The sequence below is a fragment of the Chenopodium album genome, chromosome 24 (genome assembly GCF_948465745.1).
Source record: "Chenopodium album chromosome 24, dcCheAlbu1.1, whole genome shotgun sequence".
Classification (NCBI taxonomy): domain Eukaryota; kingdom Viridiplantae; phylum Streptophyta; class Magnoliopsida; order Caryophyllales; family Amaranthaceae; genus Chenopodium; species Chenopodium album.
In genome coordinates this window covers 1,672,883-1,680,244 of record NC_137857.1, presented here as the reverse complement: position 1 = coordinate 1,680,244, position 7,362 = coordinate 1,672,883, and positions in this window count along the sequence as shown.

Here is a 7,362-nt window from a genome sequence, read left to right as displayed (position 1 = left end):
CATATAAACCATAGGAAGCTTAGTGTAATATTTACGCCATTTAGCCTCCATTTGTGGAACATAATCATTGTAATCTTGTTGTGATCGATGTTCATAAAGAAGTTGAGCAAATAAACATGCATTTTGAAGGAAAGAATGAATGCAAGGAACATAAACAGAAGAAAAACAGTGAGTCATACTATATAATAATTGTAAAAATTGCATATATTTTTCACAATTATCCCAATCGGAGTCTGCTATCATGAATTGTGGATACTTATTATTGTAAAACAATGAAAATGGAACTCTATACGAAAGTGCCTGACTCAACATGTCATAGGTGGAGTTCCACCTAGTTGGACAATCCGTTTTAATTCTAATAGGCTTTATCTTATTTTGCTTAAGATATCGCCTCCATTCCTGATACCTACTGCTAGAAGACATAATAGACAAAACAGCATTTCGAATTTTGGAATAGTATGGACCAATTGCTTCTTGTCCATCCTTAACACACAAGTTTAAAACATGACAAATGCATCTAATATGTAATGCATCTCCATCCATTATGACATTATGCAAGTTTGGTTTAATTAGATTAGCACTAGCTGTCATGGATGTTGCATTATCAAACGTCATGGACATGATTTTGTCCCTAAGACAATATTCATCAAGAGCACTCATAATACAATTAGAAATATTAAAGGCCGTATGGGGGTATTCAAGCAATTTGAAATAAATAATACGTTTTTGCAATAACCATTCACTATCAACCCAATGACAAGTAACACACAAATAATGTAAACCATAACCACCATCCCATGCATCAGAAGTTATAGAAACTCTTGAAGTAAGAGTTTTAAGTTCTTCAATTAATTTCATTTTGTATTCTAAGTAAGTTTTCATGGCAGCTGTTTTAACGGTTTTTCGGGAGATTTTTTTGTGTTGGGGTTGTAGTGCTCGTTTAATGTAATTGTTAAACGGATCACTTTCAGCAAAAAGAAAAGGTTGTTCGGCTTGGACTATCATTCTCCCAAGTTCATCCCTATCTCTCTCATAATTGTAAGTGAAGCCATAAGGATGGAATTGAGAAATTTTTGGTTGAGTTGGGTCAGTACTTGGGGCACCACATTTTTCACTGTGTCGGTTTAGGTGCCCCGTACCGCCTTTGGCTGGAGCCGAATAAATATTACCACAAGTTTTACACTTGGCTTTTTCACCATCTCTACTTAACAAGAAATATTGCCAACATTTACTCTTTCGGTTTTTCAAAAGGGTCATTTCTTCTTCGGTGTACCATTCAATGAATGGGTTATCAGATGGGGGAATAGTATTTTGGACGGATGGGTCACTAGAGCCGGCAGGTTGTGTGTTGCTTGCTTGAGTTGTTTGATAGTTAAATTCAAAAGGCATATCATGTGCGGAGGCATAATAAGGTGGAGATTGGGTGCTTTGCCATGGTTGGAATGTCCCTTGTTGATCTAATCCGGTGGGAAAACCGGTAGAAAACCCGGGGTGGGTGGTGGCCATTGTAGGGATTTGCATAGTAGGGATTTGCATTGTAGGGGGGGGCATAGAAGAGCCTTCCAATGGTCGTTTAGATTTGGCTTTTTTAGAGGAGGATTGGTTCGGGTTTGATGCCATGATTAATTAAGATTATTAACTAATAAATAATAATTAACAACAATATTAACAATTATAACAAATTAACAATTATAAGTTTATAACACTAACAAAGTAACAAATTATAACAATTAACAAGTATAAGTAAGTTTTTTTTCTTAATTATTACTTAATTAGTAAGTTAATAAATTTTCAAAAATAATTATAATAATAGTAGATTATCTAAATCAATGAGATCCCAGGTAGGTTATGGTTAGGATCGACGTTGTCCAGAGCCCAAATCCCGCCTTAGACAGATTTCAACAATCCAAATAACCCACAATTAAAATAGAAATTAGTTTTTATGTAATTAAGTAGTTCCAAGTATACAATAATAATAATAATAATAATAATAATAATAATAATAATAATAATAATAATAATAATAACAACAATAATAATAACAATAACAATAACAAATTAAAATAAAGTTGAGTTAGATCTTACAACGACGCTTCAACGCTTTCCCAAATTTATAATTTCTCGAATTTATAATTTCCCGAAATTATAATTTCCCGAATGTAAATATAACAAAGTATTTTATTTTTTTTTTGGTAGTAGACTAATAATATTAAAAATGTAAAATTTATAAGAGAATAAGAGATTAAGAAATATTAAGAGATTATAATTTATAAATTATAATATATGAGAATAATGAGATTATGAGAATAAGAGAGTAAGAGAATGAGATGAGAAGTTGAGTTGTGGAAAGAATTGGAAGTTTAGGGTGGTATTTATAGGTGAAAATATAGCCGTTTATAGCCGTTTATGGCCGTTTATGGCCGTTGGAGGGAAAACACAACCAGCCTTATAGCCGTTAGCCCGCGGGCCGTGCCTGCGGGCCGTGCCTGCGGGCCGTGCCTGCGGGCCGTGCCTGCGGGCCGTGCCTGCGGGCCGTGCCTGCGGGCTATTGGCCGGGCTCGTGCCGTGCCGGGCTGTTTTTTGGTTTTTTTTAACCGCAGCCCGCACGAGGCACGAGGGGCGTGCCATCGTGCCGGGCCGGGCCTGCCGGCGGGCCGTGCCGTGCCGGGCCATCCTCGTGCCGTGCCCGGGCCGCCCGCGTGCTGACCCGGCCCACGCCCAGCTTTAGTAATGTAATGTAAACGGATAAATTATTCATTATAATTTTTACAAATAATACTTAACCCTATTCTAAGCTTCGTGTAAAAATTATATTGATAAAATCGCTCGTTTACCCTCACTAATCATCTCCTAAAATTGCGTGCCTAAAAGGTGTATTGCAAGTAAAAGTAAACGGAGGAAGTACAAACAATATTATAATATAGTATATTTATTTTTTAAATGTAAGATGCATGAAGGACTCTATTAAACCGGCACCTCTCATATAGGTCTAGCACGTCCAGGTCAGTTCCGTAAGTCAACGAATCAACGCTTAAGAGTAGGGGGTGAGAGGATCCCCTACTTCCAAGCATTTTAAAGTTTGTAGGGCTTGAACTCGTGACGTCAAAGTCACAAGATGAGTTCCCCCACCATTTCCATCAAGCTTTGCTTGATAAACAATAATTTTATAGAACGGGAAGAGTATAATGTAATGAATCAACTTTAACTTTATTATATATATATGGGGAAAAATAATCTCATCATTAATTCGGGATAGCTAGCTAATATATTCCAAACTGTTAATCGTACAACATATTTCATTGACACAATCATCATATAACATAACAGTAGTATAGTAAACTAAAAAAATACGTAATAATAATTTAACTAGTATATATAGAAATTTTATTTTGTATTATACCGTACACAAAGCTCAATATTCATTTTCGAGGTAAAAAAAACACTGAAATTACATCATAATTCATAAAAGAAATTATATACTTCACAATATAACCACAATCAAATTAATTGATGTCAACTATCAAGGACAATGGTCCGGCAAAGAGGGCAAGAATTAGTAATAGATAGCCAAGGAGCAATACAAGTACCATGGAACACGTGTCCGCAAGGCATTCGCTTAGCGGACCGTCGTTGAAAATCTTCCATGCACACTGAGCACATAGCGTCTCTCTCGGTAGTAGCCGTCGGCAAATCAGCCACCCGTATCACAGGGGAAGAATGCTCCGGTGCGACGACGACGTCGTGATGACTAGGGGAGATGCTCAATGGTATAGGTTGTATAGTTACTTAGTTAGGGCTTCATCAAGGTCAAAAATTTGATGAAGTGTGGAGCATGTATTAAGGGTATTACTAGTCATTTTCTTTTATGAGGGTTTAAGGATACAAGGAAATAGGCAAATAGCTAATTACTTAATTAGCTAATTAAGGATATGTATATATATAGATTTATATAAAAGGGGAAGGTCCACGTTACAGTGTGCCTAGGATTTATTAATAATACTTCTAATTTAAGAATTCAAAAATGACATATATATTTAGAAAATTATGAAATGGTCAGATTATTACTCAAATATATGTCAATATGTGAATTATTATGGGTAGTTTTGAATTTAATTAATAAATAAATTAAATTGACAAAGTCTTTTTAGGGGATTGAGGGGCATTTTCAAACAAGTTGTATGTAGTTTTGTTAGACGATCATGCATTATGTCATGCAAATGGCCATATTGAGGGAATGCATTTGATTTCTTGTCACCTGCATTAATTCGTAAGTTAAAAGATATGTCGAACAATCGTTTATATTTTATAAAAAAAAAAAAAAAAAAAAAAAAAAAAAAAAAAAAAAAAAATTAAAAAATTAAAATACTAGGCAAATAAAGCCCACAAAAGATATGTAAGTCGATCAGATCATCTTAATGTGTCATGTATATAGTTCGAAGTAATATAATTGTATTAATATATAATGAAAATGCTTTAGTATTATTAGTGTTATTAATTTATTACTCCTACTAGGATTATATATAGAAGATGCGTAGAAAGCAACATATACTAGTATAATATTTGTGCATGTGTAATGTGTTCTAATTTTATCTATTGTTATGAGTGTAGAATACAAGCAAACAAGAGATTTTCACAACTAAACCAATTAATATGTTTAATGTGTCAAGCTATCACTGAATATTTATTATACAATTTAGTACAAGGTATTAAAAATTGACTTATTTTTGCTTTATATTCATAAGTAATCTGTGCTCAAAGTTTCAAATTTCTAGACAGATACTTGTTTTCAAATATCATTAAAATGAACATCAACATAGCTAGATAGAGGAAATGGTATGAGTTGATTAAGCTCGTGAAATCCATTTTAATCAGTCATTACGTGTTTATACTTCCTATTATCCTATATATTTATCTTTTTGTAAAATAAAATTAGTTGAAATAGGAAGAATGTCAAAAATAAGAAGCACGCAGACAAAACTATGCCTTGAATAAGTTAATACTTCCTTCGTTAATCTTTTATTGCATCATAAAGACTTTTATACTATTCACACATGCATGATGGCCTTTGACCATCATTTGTGATTTATTTGTAAAGAAAAATATAGTCATATGGAATTGAATCCACTCAAATTCGTCTTGAAATTTACATTTCAAATATTAAATTTTAATATTGTTTACAATAGTGTAATAAAAGATTTTAATAGACAAAGTAATATATTGACAAATGTAAAAATCATTTATGGTGCAATAAAAATGAAAGGAGAAAATATATATCTATCCATTGTACAAAATTTAATTATGACTTAGAAAATAAGTAAATAAATACTCGATGTAAAGATAAGTTGGTCCCAATATAGGTGGAGGGAGGGTGGCCGGTGCCGGTGGGTACAGCCGTCAGCCATATCGGCCCGCCTGCCATATGGGGCCAGCCGGTCAGGCCAACTACCCTTCAACCTCAAAATTACTTCCATTGAGAGCATAGTATATCATAGTGCATGGATAAATCAACTATATCACTAAAGTGCATGTATATCATAGTCTCATGGATAAATCAGCTAAAAATGAAATGTCATTTCACAATCATCAATTTGATCCATTTTATGTCAATTCCATCTCGCTCATATATTTATGAAACACCGCATGTTATGAGCACTAAATCATGCATGTATGTATGATGAGTTCACAATATATTACTTGGAATATTTTACATTTAGTTTGCTTTCTTATAATTTGACACCCCACCTTATTATGTTTATATTGATGAAAAAGAGGAAGATTAGATTAAAAGGATTCTAATTTTTAAACAAGAATGATTAATGAGAAAACAAAACTAAAAAATTTATGCTAATTATTTAGATTTGAGAATTAGAAGTTAACACAATCAAGTGTGTTTAGTTTCAATTCTCTATTTCTTGGTAAGTTTAGTAAGCCAATCTTATGCCGAAGTACTTTTTTTTGACGGGGAGCAAAACATCAATTAAATAGCCAAAGCATCCATAAGTACATAAGGGGAAACATCGGGAGGAACACAATGATCCCAATGTTGCTCGACATTGAAAGGAAGAAACTTTGCTAGATTATGAGCTGCTATGTTGCCATGACGTGGCTCCATTACGCCGGAGTACTTGGTAAGTTTATCCTAATTTGAAATTTAACAATTTAGACGTAGTTATATTTTTACAAGTTAATCCACCTTACCACTCATAACAAGTTAAATTGACTGATTAAACTAACTTTGGGGCCAACTAACACCGTATTCCAACGTCATTTGTGATTCAACAAATCCACCTACTATTTTTAGAAGTCAATCTATCTCGATTATTTTATTTAACAACTAAATATAATCCAACTCTATTAATAATCTTTTTATGGTCCACGACTCCACTTACAACACATGTTAAGTGACAAGATCCTTTTAAGTAATTGAACATGGAAGGAAATTGGATAGTGATTTTAGACATAAAAAAATTGTTTTTTTTTTTTTTTTTTTTTTTTTTTTTGACAAAGGAAAAAATTGTTTTACAATTCTCCTCTTTCTCAATTTAGTCATTGAATAATTCTAGATGATTTTCTAGAATCAAGAGGGTTTACTTGAATTGTGTAATACGAAATACAAAGTCTTCTAGTCATCTAGGCAGTAATCGAGACATTATATATTTTCTAATTAAGGGTCTATTTCAATTTACTAAACTAATTGGAGCTTAACTGAACTGAACTGAAATTAAGTTGAACATAACAGACCTTAACTAATTAAAAACATATTTTTAAGTCATTTTCTATTCAACTTATTTTCACTAATTTCAATTAAAAAATAATATTTGTAATAAGTATATACAAGTAGTTAAGAAATATAATTTTTGGAATAGAGAGAGAAAAAAAAAAAAAAAAAAACAAAGAGGATCCATGTGATAAGATGATGGCTAATGAGACTCTTGCATGCTTACATGTTATTTTTATTTATTTATTTTTTTTATTACTACTTTATTAAGCTCTGATGTCTTTAGGAGTGTAAAGGACTTGAGGGAAAAATATAGTAAGTGGCTTTCAAATTTACTTCTTCATATTATATGATTATCGTGTACTTCCTCTATTTTTTTTTAGTTGCATAACTCTCTTTTTTAGTTAATATATTATTCTATCTCTTTCCTATCACCTGGGTCCTTTTAATTTTTCTCTCTATATTTGTCTATTTCAAAATTATATAGGAGTCCGTAATAATAAAAGTTATACAATTAAAAAATAGAGTATTTTTTCAATTATAACATATGTTGAAGTAACTTTTATACTATGCACATATTATGTGCAACTCTAACAAAAGTTACCAAATTTGAGACTAGATCATGTCAAGCCCAAAAAATTCCC